The sequence below is a fragment of the Lithobates pipiens genome, unplaced genomic scaffold (genome assembly GCF_037356315.1).
Source record: "Lithobates pipiens isolate NorthernLeopardFrog02 unplaced genomic scaffold, aLitPip1_a1.2 Scaffold_1, whole genome shotgun sequence".
In the NCBI taxonomy this organism is placed as follows: Eukaryota; Metazoa; Chordata; class Amphibia; order Anura; family Ranidae; genus Lithobates; species Lithobates pipiens.
This window is the reverse complement of record NW_027507685.1, coordinates 237,990,584-238,005,528: the sequence shown is the minus strand read 5'-3', so window position 1 is coordinate 238,005,528 and position 14,945 is coordinate 237,990,584. Positions and strand designations below refer to the sequence as shown.

The 14,945-nt window shown below is 47.4% G+C and overlaps 2 protein-coding genes across 3 annotated transcripts in view; both read left to right on the top strand.

Moving 5' to 3' along the window:
• Positions 1 to 14,945, top strand: part of MGAT1 (alpha-1,3-mannosyl-glycoprotein 2-beta-N-acetylglucosaminyltransferase) — a 63,592-nt gene that overhangs the window by 11,917 nt on the left and 36,730 nt on the right. Inside the window, exons 1-2 of one of the 2 annotated variants that reach the window (XM_077484754.1) lie at positions 3,408 to 3,426; positions 3,837 to 3,900. The gene's annotated coding sequence lies outside the window, so the exon portion shown is untranslated. Of the gene's footprint in view, positions 1 to 3,407; positions 3,427 to 3,836; positions 3,901 to 14,945 lie in introns of those variants that run through there. The other variant, XM_077484753.1, reaches the window with a different exon arrangement.
• Positions 1 to 14,945, top strand: part of LOC143987775 (uncharacterized) — a 30,648-nt gene that overhangs the window by 2,011 nt on the left and 13,692 nt on the right. The gene's annotated exons all lie outside the window — the stretch shown is intronic.

Here is a 14,945-nt window from a genome sequence, read left to right as displayed (position 1 = left end):
CCACCAAATTTCTCTTGACCTACCTTCCAGGGATCCTGGCAAGGCAGCAGGAGTCCTACAGAATATAGAAGAACTGGCCAGGCAGGAGGTCATAGTGCCTGTTCCAGAGGGCCAGCAGGGTCAGGGGTTCTACTCCCACATATTTGTGGTACCAAAGCCCTCAGGAAGATATCGCCTCATCATAAATCTAAGGCATCTCAACGTCTTCCTGCGGTACAAGAAGTTCCGCATGGAGAGTGTTTATTCTCTCAGGAGACACCTTCTCAGGGACGTGTTCATGGTAACCTTGGATTTAAAGGACGCCTACCTTCACGTCCCTATATTTCAGAACCATCAGGTCTTCCTAAGATTTGCAATTGCCTCTCCAGAGGGAGTTCAGCATTGGCAGTTTGCGGCCCTCCCCTTCGGGCTGGCATCCAGTCCAAGGGTTTTTACAAAGATCCTGGCAGAAGTAGTGGCCTTCCTGCATCTCCAGGAAGTAGCGCTGATTCCCTATTTGGACGACATTCTGATTTACAATCAGAATCGGGATCAGCTCCTTTTGGATCTAGCCAGGGTAGTGGAGACCTTAGAATCCCTGGGATGGATCATCAGCAAGGAAAAATCCTCACTGATTCCGGCCCAGACGAAAATGTATCTGGGATTCCTGGTGGATTCCGCGCAACAGAAGTTAGTTCTACCCCAGAGCAAGGTAGAGGGTATAATTTCAGCGGTCCTTTCTCTGTTAGAGGCAAAGACATCTCCATACAGAGGGATTATGAGGGTGCTGGGCCTGATGACGGCAGCTATCCCAGCAGTTCCTTGGGCACAGCTGCACTCCAGGACCCTCCAGCACTTCCTCCTTTCCTCTTGGGACAGGAAAGGGGTTTCTCTAGAAGTAGAAGTGGCCATTCCGATCGAGGTAAAGGATTCTCTTCACTGGTGGCTTCACCCTCAGAGGCTTCAGGGGGGCCTCCTTTGGAGTCAGCTTCAGCCGCTCAGGATAACAACAGACGCAAGTTCCTGGGGGTGGGGGGCCCACCTGGAGGATCTAACAGCCCAGGGTTCCTGGGACGTGAGTCAGAGAAAGACATCCTCAAATTTTCGAGAACTTTTGGCCATCGGGGAGGCATTAAAGGCTTTCGAAAGGAGGATCAAGGACCAGGAAGTTCAGGTCCTATCAGACAACGCCACGGCAGTGGCATTTGTCAATCATCAGGGGGGCACCAGATCTCCAACTCTACTGGCTCTATCTTTAGAGATCATGGGCTGGGCGGAGCATCGGATTATCTCCATTTCCGCAGTCCACATAAAGGGGTCCCTGAATGTAGAGGCAGACTATCTCAGTCGTCAGCCGATTCTTCAGGGAGAATGGGAGTTGAATCCAGAGGTATTCTCCCTGGTATGTCGGCAGTTCGGCGATCCAGAGATAGATCTGTTCGCCCGCAGAAAGAACAGAAGGGTAAAGAGATTCTTTTCCCTTGCCCGAGAGGGGGGCTCAGAGGGGATAGACGCCTTGGCCCAGGTTTGGGACTTCCGGTTGGCCTATGCCTTCCCCCCCCTGGGGCTTATTCCGAGGGTTCTTCAAAAGCTGTTTCTCTCGGAAGGCGCCCTGATTCTGATAGCTCCTTGGTGGCCCAAGAGAGCTTGGTTTCCAGCCCTGCAGGGTTGGTCCATAGCCCCGCCTCTACACCTTCCTGTTCGGCGCGACCTTCTCCTTCAGGGTCCAGTTTGCCATCCAGACCCCAGCTTCTTCAGGCTGACGGCCTGGCTCTTGAAAGGCAGAACCTGCGGGAGAAGGGCCTGTCGGACAGAGTAGTGGATACTCTCCTCCTTAGTAGAAAGCCGGTCACAAGGCGTATTTACGCTAAGACCTGGGGGATTTTTTTCTCGCTGGTGTCAGGTGAGAGGGACTTCACAGCAAGAGATCCCGGCCATTCTGGAGTTTCTCCAGGATGGAGCAGAGCAGGGGTTGGCAACCAAGACACTTAAGGCACAGGTCGCAGCCTTATCCTGTTTTTTGGACAGACGCTTGGCACTAGATCCTCTGATCAAGAGGTTCCTTTTGGTCAGAGAGAGGTTGTCCCCTGTCCAGGTGTCTAGGTTCCCACCATGGGATCTTACCTTGGTGTTAGAGGGCTTAACAAGGCCCCCCTTTGAACCAATAGACCAGATCCCCCTCAGGATTCTCACCTTTAAGTTGGCCTTTCTGCTTGCTATTACATCAGCCAGGAGAGTAGGCGATATTCAGGCTTTTTCAGTCAAGGAACCATACTTTCGTTTATTTGAGGACAGGGTTATACTTAGGCAGGACCCCCTGTACCTCCCTAAGGTAGCATCCAGGTTCCATAGGTCTCAAGAAGTAGTGCTACCTTCCTTTTGTAATAATCCCCAAAATGAGAGGGAAATTTCTTTTCACTGTCTGGACGTCAGACGTTGTTTATTATCCTACTTAGAAAAAGTTAAGGAGTTTAGAAGGTCCAGCCATCTTTTAGTTAATTTTTCTGGCCAAAAGAAGGGCCAACAAGCCTCCAAAGCATCCATAGCTAGATGGATTAAGCATGCCATTGCTTTAGCCTATGAGCAGTCAGGTAATGCAGTTCCTAGGGACCTGAAAGCTCATTCCACGCGATCTCTGGCAACCTCTTGGGCAGAAAGGGCCGGAGCTTCAGTGGAGCAGATATGTAGAGCCGCTACATGGACAAGCCAGAACACCTTCCTGAGGCATTACAGGGTGGAGTTACTGTCCCCTCAGGATCTGGCATTTGGCAGGAAGGTCCTGCAAGCGGTTGTCCCGCCCTAAGGTAGGCCTGAGCTACTTGCTCCTCTCTCAGGGTGCCGTCCTGGAAGACGACTTGAGAAAATGACCAGTTACACTTACCGGTAACTGTGTTTCTGGGAAGTCTTCCAGGACGGCAGGCCTACTTCCCACCCGTTCTCTTTAGGTTTAAATTAAGGTATAGAGTGGGTATAGAGTGTGGTGGTGTGGTGTGGTTTTCTTCACTCTCGTGCACTGGTGTGGGTCAATACTTTGTCACAACTGAGGAGCACGGGGAGGGGCGGGGGCTTTTAACCTCTTTGATTGTGTTTCCTGTCAGGTGGACCAGTCATCTCTCAGGGTGCCGTCCTGGAAGACTTCCCAGAAACACAGTTACCGGTAAGTGTAACTGGTCATTTTTTCCCCAAAAATTGCATTTGAAAGACCACTAGGCAAATACAGTGTGACATAAAATATTGCAGCAATTTCCATTTTATTCCCTAGGGTCTCTGCTAATATATAATGTTTGGGGGTTCCAAGTAATTTTCTAGCAAAAAATATTGATTTTAACTTAAGAAAGAAGTGTCAGAAAAAGATTTAGACTTTAAGTGGTTAAACTTCCTGCATTTACACAGTGCCCGGAATTCTTCTTTACAAACACAAGTTTATCCTTTTGATCTAAGAAGGAAGTAAGTTACAATGTTTCATATTTAAAAACTTGACAGACTGCAATGTTTTTTCTTTTGACAGCTGAGTGAGCAGATGCGTTTCTCCATTTGTTATATGAAAGAATTGGCAAACTCTGCAATGGAGATCGTCAGAGGAGTTGAATGGAGATTGCAATCTTATAACGATCTTTTTGTATTGCATAAAAACTTGGTGATGACCTCACTAAATTGCAATTAAATTCTATAATGAAAACAGATTTTGTCAAAAAAAAAAAAATGTATGTAGCATGTTGCTAAGTGGGGAACGGAGGAATCGGAAAAGACAAAATATGCGCAGAATAAATGTCGGCTTTAATATCACCCATTTTAATCTATCAGTATAACGGATGGACATCGCACAATGACGTCAAGCTTTCTTCTTTCTTGCACAGATTTATGAAGGTGAACTCTGAAATAAATTACACAGGCGACTGTCAAGATGGAAGCCTGGAGCAAGTGAGTATTAGAATGAAAAGTGTAATATTGTGTAATGAATCATTCATTGCGCGTGTGTGTCTGTATGTCTGTATATGTATGTGTGTAATATGGAAAAAAATAAATAAATAAATAAATATATATATATATATATATTTGTATGTATTTTACACATACATACAGCCCTCCTCAAAAATCTCGTATCTTGCGAGTGGATTTTGAGGCCGGGGGGGGGGGGGGGAGCACTGCCAGCAGGCGGGTTGTATGGGAGTCCTTCTCCTAGCGCTCGTGGAGGGGAAGAGAAGAGAGCAGGCGGTCGGATCATCAGAGTGCAGGGAACATCACTAGCGCCTTTCATTCCAATAGCTCACTGTCACACACAGCCCCGCCCCCTGGTCCCTAGACTTTGATAGACAGATCACCTGGGACGAGTGACGTGTATCAAAGTTCCCCTGCCAACAGGTGGGGCTGTATGTGACGCCGAGTTGCGGGAACACACTGCTATTAAAATGAAGGCTGTTCCAGCGGTGTTCCTTGGCAGCTGGAAATCCCCCTCCCTCTCCTATGTTCCCCTGCATGGTGGACAAGGGTAGACTGCGTTGGTGGGCATGGGCAGGCAGCATCGGTGGACACGGGCAGGCTGCACTGATGGGCACGGATAAAGTTGTTGTTAATATTTTTGTAACTTAATTCTGCATAAAACATTTAAGTGTCATTTCATGAGATAATTTATAAGGGTGTGTTTAGGGGTGGGGTAGGGCTTGGCACACTATATATATTAAACGTACTGGGATGCCATTGCAGTTCATGGGCATGTAAAGGCAGACGTCACAATACTTTTGACAACATAGAGTGTGTGTGTATGTATGTATATATAATATATATTCACCCTCTCTATATCTTGGGGGGGGGGGCTATTTTGTGTGCAGGACAGAAGGTCATAGGAAATTTTATAAGCAGACAGTTGTCTCTGAATGATGGGGCGAGGGGAACGCTCTGCTGTTCATGAGACAAATAAAATAAATATAAGTGAGCCTGCATCAGATTACCATTTATAAAGAATGCAATATTTGGCTAATATCAGCGTTTCCTGCAGACATATGATTATGGTTAATAATGTTGCAGACAACCTTAACCCCTTTCTGCCCAGTCTTTTTTTTTTTTTTTTTGGCTTATAGCTGAACTAAACCCATCAATTCAGCTGTTTTCCAAAATCCTTACATTCGTGAAAACTGTCACAGTTGCTTGTGCTCTCATCAGAATTGTCAAGCCATCAAATGGCTGATGTTATAACTGATCACATGTGCAGCACCATGGCAACTGCAGATCAAATGGAGGCTAAGATGGCAGCTCCTCCCCTTCTTCTGAGCTCAGAACTTTAGTGTTTATTTTTATTTTTTCTTACTTGCATTTTCCTTAGCGGTAATCTCGTGTGATGTAAAAAAAAAATGGTAACTAGCACTATTTTATTCTCTGGGTTTGTCGTGTTGGTTATCTATTTACTCAGTGCAGCCTTGTCTTTTTATATTTGCCCAAAAATGTTGGTAGTTTATTGCCTTGGCTTGATCTAAAATTCGCTTTAATGTGTTTTTTACTGAAGTTTTGTGTTCCCTAGACCTCTGTTGTAACAAGGTGAGACATAAAGAACTGGAACTACCACTATTTTTTTTTTAGTCTAGGGCGCCTTCCTTCGGAAAATATGTTTCAGGGCGCGGGGGGGGGGGGGGGGGGGGTTATGCAATCTTCAGGCCTCAAATGATTTTTTTTTTTTTTTTTTTTTAATGTGTGCAAAAACTGCTCTGGCAGAGAAAGGATTAAAGAGAAGTCCCCCCCTTCCAAAAATTAAATGTCAGCAGCTACACATACTGTAGCTTATTTTTAATTATGGGACACTTACCTGTCCTGGACGGGTGGTGCCGCTGCCATTGCCAGTAAGGGAACCCGGTCTGTGAAGCATTGCGGCTTCACAGCCGGGTCCCTACTGCGCATGCGCAAAGCAGGTGGGACTCTGCTTTAAGGAAGTGGGGTTATCACTGAGTAAGCAGACCTAGCTGCCAGGTCCGGGTATTGAGGGGACTGACAGCGAGGAGGGGGTATGGGGGGGGGGGGGTATTATCGCACACAATTTGATAGCTGCAGTTTTCTGGATTGTTTGTGTATAACTGTCAGGTGAAAGCATTTGGGTGACTACGCTGCCTCCCGATTGATTGTTCACACCCCCCTGGTACCGGCACACCGCTGTGCCCTGCCATGCTTTCCGGGCTCTGCTTGCCCATCTGCGGGCCCGGGAAGTGACATGGCGGGTGTCAGCGGCTGGCCCATGTCCGCTCTCCTCCCCTTCTTTCAGCCCCTCCATGTCCACGGCTAGCTTAGCTGGGAAAGGATGCATTGCAGTATGTTCAATAGAGCAAAAAGGAGTCATTTTAAACCCTGGATGTCTCAATAAAGAGAACCGGTCATGAAAAATTATCACATAGGGGACTTTTTGACCCCTATGTGATTGAAAAAAAAAAAAGAGAGGTTACAACCAAGTCCAAATATATATATATTTGATTTTTTTTTAGCCCCCCCCCCCCCCCATTTATGAACGTAAACACACGTGTTGGGGGCGCCTACATGTGAAATCGCCGTTTGCGATATACATATCACTGCGCACGCCGGAGTGAGGGCAATAATTCTAACACCAGACCTCCTCCGTAACACTAAACAGATACCTAATAGGGGTCTTTTGATACGTCGCCTATAAAAAAAAAAAAAAAAAAAAAAATAGAAAACTGAAATTTGCTGCCATTTCACAGCGCACATAAATTAGACCTGTTGGGTATCTATTTACTCGGTGCAACCCCGTCTTTTTTTATATTTTACCAAAAATTGGGTGCATTATTGTGTTTGTTTGCCTTCAAACTCACTTTCGTGTTTTTGTTTTACCTTAACGTGGCATAAAAAATTGGAACTGCCATCATTTTATTCTCTAGGGTGTCTGCTTTCAGACAATATATAATGTTTGGGGGTTTTGTGTAATCTCCAGGCCTAAAATTATTTTTTTTTTTAAATGTCTGCACAAAAAAGGCCCAGGCAGCGGAAGGGTTAAAAACGATGGCTCATCTAATGCTTTTCATTACGGAGTTCATCAATTCATTTTACAAGAGCTTGACTCATCGGCTTTTACATCATTTGTTTTGCAGGAAAACACTCACTCCTTATAAATACTTAATGATAATCAGTACTTCTCTTCTATATGCTGGCTTGTTAACGATGTACCGGGGCGGGTTAGAAGGGGGCGGGGTGAAGCCGAGAACTATTTATTTATTGCCCTCTCCATTAATCATTGTTGTACGAGATTCATGTCAGGGTCACCAAAACGGCAAATTAAAAGCAAACAATTCTTCCAGCTGAACTCCGTGTACAAAAACTTTCTGTTAACATACAGATCTCATAAAATGAGCATATCCTCATCTCTGTGCTCTACATAACACGAGAGGAGCTGTGGGAGGGGCTCGACAGGCTCCACCCACTACAGAAAACTACAGGAGTGGGGCGGAGACAAGACCGGTCACCCTGCACAAGGACAGAGCAGCAGTGATCGGTCTTTATTACAGGAAGGAAATGTGTCACGCTTACGGAACAGATCTGGAAGAAATGCACAAAGATCACTGAGATTCAAGAAGAATACACACGAGGAATGTATTTAGATATTTACTTATCCTGGAGTTCAACCTTCAAATTTTGAGAGTTGTTTAACCACTTGCCGCCCTTATACTGTATATATTAGGGGGGACATTAAATTGGTCTCCCCCTGCTGCGGCGGCCATCTTTTTTTGGGCCCACTGTTATCGGCCTGGGTAGAAGTCAGGACTCCGAAGGTTTTGCAGGCCCAGTGTGCGGAGTCCATGCACTGGGCCTGCAAACGTTTTGAAAGTCTGACTGAGTTCTGGCTTCTTCTACACAGATAGGGCAAACACCGCCGCCTCAATCGCCTCGGATAGTGCACGTCACAGGACGACCGAACCAGGGTGGACATGCCAGCCACCCACAGCCGGGTGCCATCCGGCCTCCCACCCACAGCAGGGTGCCAGTCGGCCAGCTATCCACCCACCCACAGCAGAGTGTCATCCATCCATCCATCCAGCCACCCACCCACCCACAGCAGGGTGCCAGCCATCCACCCACAGTAGGATGCCAGCCATCCAGCCACCCACCCACCCACAGTAGGGTGCCATCCAGCCACTCACCCACCCACAGAAGGGATCCAGCCACCCACCCGCAGCAGGGTTCCATCCATCCAGCCACCCACCCGCAGCAGGGTTCCATCCATCCAGCCACCCACCCGCAGCAGGGTTCCATCCATCCATCCAGCCACCCACCCGCAGCAGGGTTCCATCCACCCAGCCACCCACCCGCAGCAGGGTTCCATCCACCCAGCCACCCACCCGCAGCAGGGTTCCGTCCACCCAGCCACCCACCCGCAGCAGGGTGCCGTCCACCCAGCCACCCACCCGCAGCAGGGTGCCGTCCACCCAGCCACCCACCCGCAGCAGGGTGCCGTCCACCCAGCCGTCCACCCAGCCACCCACCCGCAGCAGGGTGCCGTCCACCCAGCCACCCACCCGCAGCAGGGTGCCGTCCACCCAGCCACCCACCCGCAGCAGGGTGCCGTCCACCCAGCCACCCACCCGCAGCAGGGTGCCAGCTAGCCAAACTTTAAATGTACAGATTATAGGCACCTGATATTAGCTATCTGCCTGAAAGGTGGCCAAAATATCATCATTGGTCCTGAAAAAATTATTTCAGTTGACCCCCAGTGTATATATACAGTGAAAAAGGGGCTCTGCTCCGCACCGGCGGCCCGTTCCCGCTGTAATTGAGCACAGCATGAGCTGATCTGTGGGTACGGCCGACTCTAGGTCTGCCAACACCTGCTGATGCTTCGGTACAGAGGTAGATAGCCGTTCTATGAGTACAGAAGGCATGGATTGTGTGTCTCTGCTAAGCCGGGACAACCGGTCCATGCCTTCCCCTAGTACAAACACCTCCTTCACAGTAGTAAAACACTAGCATTCCACAGCGCTATGTGTTCCAAACACTTTGACCCCTTTGACACTGGGGCGTTTTTCAGACGCTTTACCGTTAAAAAAGCGCCTGTAAAGCACCTGAAAGAAGCCTCATCTGCAATCCCAATGTGGAAGCCCGAGTGCTTTCACACTGAGGCGCTGCGCTGGCAGGGCATCAAAAAAAGTCCTGCAAGCAGCTTCTTTGCAGTGCTTTTGGAGCAGTGAATACACCTCTCCTAAAGCACACCTTCCCAGGGAAGCGCCTGCAAAGCTCGTTTGGCAGTGGCGCTTTGTGGGCGCTTTTAACCCTTTATTTGGCCACTAGCGGGCTTTAAAAGCTTCCCGCTAGCCCTCAAAAAACGCTGGTAAAGCGCCACTAAAGCAGCGCTTTACCCTTTTTTTTCAGGCTTTTTTGATTCTAAAGCGCCTGAAAAACGCCCCAGTGTGAAAGGGGTCTCAGTGTGAAAGCACTCGGATTGGGATTGCAGATAAGAATCCTTTCAGGTGCTGTACAGGCGCTAAAAATAGTGCCTGTATAGCGCCTGAAAAAACGGCCCCTTTCACTCCAGTGTGAAAGCCGGAGGGCTTTCACACTGGAGCGGTGGGCTGGCAGGATGGTAAAAAAAAAGTCCTGCCTGCATCTTTGGAGTGGTGTGTATAGTGCTCCTACACCGCTCCTACCCATTGAAATCAATGGCGTAGCACGGCTGTACCATCGGCCACTAACGGGTTAAAACTGCCCTGCTAGCGGCCGATTACCGACAGTAAATAGCGCTGCTTTACCGCTGACGCCTGCACTGCCCCAGTGTGAAAGGGGTCTTGGTGATCTGACGGGTAGCAGTAATCTGATGGAACACCCAGTAGGACATCTTATTACACCCAGCTACATCTTGCATTTTGAGTAATTTTAGCAATAAACTGAGCGTATATAAATATAGTATATTGACATCTTTGAAGCTGTTTGGATGTTTTATTTTGAAAGCCTAGAGGTTTAGTGCTGAGCAGTGTGGGGTGTACCAACATGGCCTCCGCCACCTTCCTACTGCTGGCGTCCAGCTTTAAAAATGTAACATCCAAACCGTATCACAGATGTCAACGTAATATATTTATATACTGTACACTCACAGTATTGCTAAAATTACTCTGAAATTCAAAACGTAGCTGGGTGTAGTAAGATGTCCGCATTGGGTGTTCTATCAGAATACCGTTTGTGCCACCATCACAGCCTAGCGCTCCAGTGAGCCCGGGGTCAGGGGGGAAGCAGAGCAGAAAGTGGTGTCTGGCAGCCAGCAGCTCTCTGCTCAGGGAGCCATGAGAACCGAGTGATCGGTGGTGCTTGATCGCTCAGTTCTCAGTGTTAGGCCTGATTCACACCTATGCATGTTTAGTGCATTTTGCAGATTTGCACTACAGAATATGTTCCATAGGAAACCATGGTAGATGGACTGTAGTGCAAATCTGCAAAATGCAAAAAGCACTAAAACTGCATAGGTGTGAATCCAGCCTTAGAGCTGGCAGGGGAAAGATGCTGCATCTACCTAGGTAAGTATGATTGGGGGGGGGGGGTGATTCCCATACTTATTTTTTTTAACTTTATAGCAACCTAAACAAAAAATGTGTGGTCTTGCATACACTTCCCTTTATACTCTCACAGCATAGTTTTACATGGATGATATTGAAAAGGAAAACAGGGCGGTAATTGCTGTGCCAATGAGCCGACTTCTCCTCCTCTTTCTAAGTTGTCGGTCGGCCTGTGTGCAATCTGTCACCTTTGATCGATGAGCTGTTGTGCCGCACAGAAAGGAGCGATCCGTCCCTTCATTACCTCCTACAGATGATGTATTATATGTGTATAGAATAGGAAGGCGGCATGTGACCAGCCATAAAACATAATGGCAGACATCCTGCGGCTGTGATCATACACAGACCTGAGATTACACAGAGACGGCCGCTGCTGGCCAACATCTGAACATTCGGCTATAAACATTCCGCAAGATTTATAATGATCTTCTTATTCAGCTTTACTCTCTTTGTGCCATGACTGCTTCCCATTGAAAGTGAAGCCCCAGCAAGTAAAAGAAATAAAAAAAAGGTTTAAAACCGACCTCACAGTAAAATTCAAAGTCCACTAATTATATCTAGACCCCCTTCCTCCACTGTAAATGGTGGGATAAAAGTAAAACACAAAAAAAAAAAAAAACTAGCGGAAAAAAATATTCAAAGGGAAGTTTTAACCTCTACAGCTCCGGAAGATTTACCCCCTTCCTGACCAGGCCATTATTTGTGATACAGCACAAATGAACGTGGTTAATGAATAATTGGACTCGTCTGTAGCGGAATTCTTGTTAATTAGGATTTTGTTGTCTAAAATGTAGCTTTGCTCGTGATGCCGCGTACACACGATCGGAATTTCGGCCAGCAAAAGACCGATGAGCGCTTTTTTTTTTTTTTTTTCATCGGAAAATGCGACCGTGTGTATGCTCCATCGGAATTTAGCTGGCCGAATTCCCAGAGCATGTTCTCAAGTTGTTGGCTGCTGGGACTTGAACTTCCTTTTTTAGTCCCGTTGTACATGTTGTACGTCACCACACGTCTTCACCCGGAACGCTGGTCCTTTTTTTTTTTTTTTTCTCTCTCTCTCAAAGAATGAATGAGGAGTGGAGTTGCCCTTTAAGTTGGGCTCAGCTGCAGCCCCAGGGGATGGTCGGCCTGTCAGTGTACACATGAAAAGGCTGATGAAACCTGCCCTTTGAACATGCTGTAATTTGCTGAAGCTGTTCTCCTTGACACCGCTGATTGTCCCGTGCTGTTATTGTTGGTGTCATTACAGAGAAGCACTGGAAATGCTGGTAGCCGGCCAAACTCGCTTTTCCAGATCTGATGTGGTATTTGTTCCAGAACAAACACTCAAAAAATCTGTTTTACTCTTTTTATGGGAACAGAAACTTCAGACTCTGCAGACATATTTGCTAAGACTTTACAATCGTTTCTCGGATCCTTTTTCGGTGCTTTTAAAAAGAAAGTGCTTCTAAACGAAGAAAGTCTTTTTACCTGATTACATTCTATGCATTAAGGTACAAAAACCTTCTTCATGCAACTCCCCCGGTGGCGATTTCCTGCACCGTAAGAACAATCAAAGCAGCTGTTCAGCCGCTTGATCATTCTTACAGGTGGTGGGAGGGGATGCGCCCCCGTCACCCGCGCCCCCGTCCCCACCCTCCGCTGCTTCTACCGGTGTTCTGTCAAAAACTGTCCAGCCATCGGATAGTGTCCGCCCTGAACTGTGCAGGCGCAGCGCTTGAGCAGTAGAGAAGGAGACTCCGAAAGTCTCGGAAGAAGATTCCAAGTCCATTTGCAAGCCCCACCATCCAAGTGGACATCCGGTAGCACATAGTAACAGGGCCCCTCGCGGGCTCGCCATGCTTCGGGCACGGCCTCGCTTAGCTCGGCTATTTTTTATTCTAACTCTATGTCCACTTGGATGGTGGGGCTTAAACCTGGACTCGCGGCGCAGGCGCCGTTCATCTTTGGAGACCTTCGGCGTCTCCGTCTCCTTGTCGCAAGCACAGTACAGGGTGGACACGATCCGATGGAGGACCGTATTTGACACATCACCGGCTTGGCCGTGCAATTGGCCAGCAGGAGAAGAAATGCGCCAGAAGTTGGCCATAGAGAAAACCGATGGCCAGGTGGTCTCTAGTCATCTCTGACTCTCGGAGGCCTGGGCTCAACGTTATGACGTCACATCCGGGCCGGCGGAAGTAAAACCATGCCGGGGACTCGGCTGGAAAGCCTGAGATTGTATTTATTTTCCAGCCTGAAGGAGGGATGTGGGGTCTTGTAGACCTCACAGCTCTCCATAAAGAGGACCTGCCATGCCCTAATTCTGTTACAAGGGATGCTTACATTCCTTGTAATAGGAATAAAAGTGATCAAAAATAAATTTAAACAAAGTGTAAAAGTATATATTTTTAAAAATAAACAATTAGGAAAAAAAAAAAAAATCAAAGTGCCCTTGTCCCCACATGTTTGTACGCAAACGCATACATAGGTCACGTCTACATATGTAAACAATGTTCAAACCACACGTGAGGTATCACCACGGACGTTGGAGCGAGAGCAATAATACTAGCCCAAGACCTTCTCTGTAACTCTAAACATGTAGCCTGTAAAAAAAAAAAAAAAATTTAAAACGTTGCTTTTTTTTAAGTAATGAAATTTGGCGCCATTCTACGAGTGTGCGCAATTTTAAAGCATGACATGTGAGGTATCTATTTACTCGGCGTAACATCTCACATTATAAAAATAATTGGGCTAACTTCACTGTTTTGTTGTTCATGAAAGTGTTTTGTTTTTTTTTGTTTTTTTTTGGGAAAAATAAAAATTGCTGCGCAAATACTGTGTGACATAAAAAGTTGCAATGGCTGGCATTTTATTCTTTAGGGTCCCTGCTAAAAAAAAAACATATATAATGTTTGGGGGTTCCGAGTAATTTTCTAGCAGATAAATGATGATTTTTACATGTAGGAGTGAAGTGCTGGAATTCACGTGGTATGGAAGTGGTTAATGCTCAAGCGCTAAATTCACTTTGCATATATAGAAGTACAGCCAAAGCTAGTCTGGCTGTACTCCCCCTGTAGATAACAGGAGTGCAGTTCGTTTTGCACTCCTGTGACCCGTTCTCAGCTGTCAGTTGACATCACAGAGCCTGGACCCGCACCGGCTCAGCTTCTCAGCAAGCCGATGAGAGCCTGAGCCGGCCGCTCCCGTCCCCATCACAGCCCAGCGATCCAGTGAGTGCCCGGGAGGGGAGGGGGGTCCAGAGCGGTGAGCCGGTGACTGACAGTCACCGTCTCTGCTCAGGGAGCTCTGAGAACCCCAGCGATATGTGTTGTTTGATCGCTCGGTTCTCACCCTTGCCCAGTACCCAGCATCTGTCCCCCAGGTGGATGCAGCATCAGGGATGCTTTTTGAATTTTTTTTTTTTTTTTTTTTTTTTGTATCTTTTTCGTGACTTTTTTTTTTTTTCTGTTAATCTAATAAACCTCGGGTGTCTCTTCTGCCCTTTTAAAAGCATCTGATCACAGCAAGATCGGTGTGATCAGATACTTTCAAAATGTGAAAATGGTGCGGTTTACATCCAAAAAGTGACAAAAATGCTCCACACTTCCGGTTTCCTATACCATAGACATCATCGGGAGCCTTCTGGTCCTCCATGAGCTCTGTGGAGTCGTTGACTTTTCATTCCGGACTCACTGGTGGAACGGTAGAGCCCCGGAAAGGCATCGGCAGAGGGTGGGGGGTAACCCTCCTGCCACCTGTAAAAGCTATCCAGCGGCTAATTAGTCGCTAGGATTGCATTGCCCGCTGTGGGTATAAAAAAAATATAAAAAAAATACCAGGTTGATGGCTGTAGCTGAAGGCATCATCCCGGTACAACCACTTACATGAGGGCTTTCAAAAAGGGGAAGGCAGGGACAGTCGGTAACTACAGGTCCAGCTGTGGCCCCAGTGTGCCCTTCCAGCCACTGGTTGTCAGTCACGCTGGGACTTGTAGTTCACCACAGCTGAAAATTGTCCAACTCTTTGCTGCTGGCTGACCTTCATTACATGGCCGGTGTGGTGTACGCCGTGTTCGGCATAGTGCTGGCAAGTCTCTACTAACGGGGTAAAGATCAGGAGAAAGTAAACATGTTTCCAAAAAGTTTTATGTTGCGTCACCCAATGTCTGATGAGCCAGATCTCCAACAAACCAGTCTTGTCTGCTATTTCGGAGGCCTGATCATGAAGTGGGCATGGTCTCGGCGGGTGATTAGACATGCACAGCTGTTTGTAATAGAGCGGCATTACAGGCACCCCCCCCCCCCCCCTTGCTGGGCTGCACCAGCTCTTCCTAGGGAATATGAATGTCTCTGGAAGGAATTCTGACATGAATAGGAATCTACCAGCAATGCTACAAATGTCTGATATCTCCTGTGCCGTCTACAAATGGCAACGGTCACCTGTGTATTCATC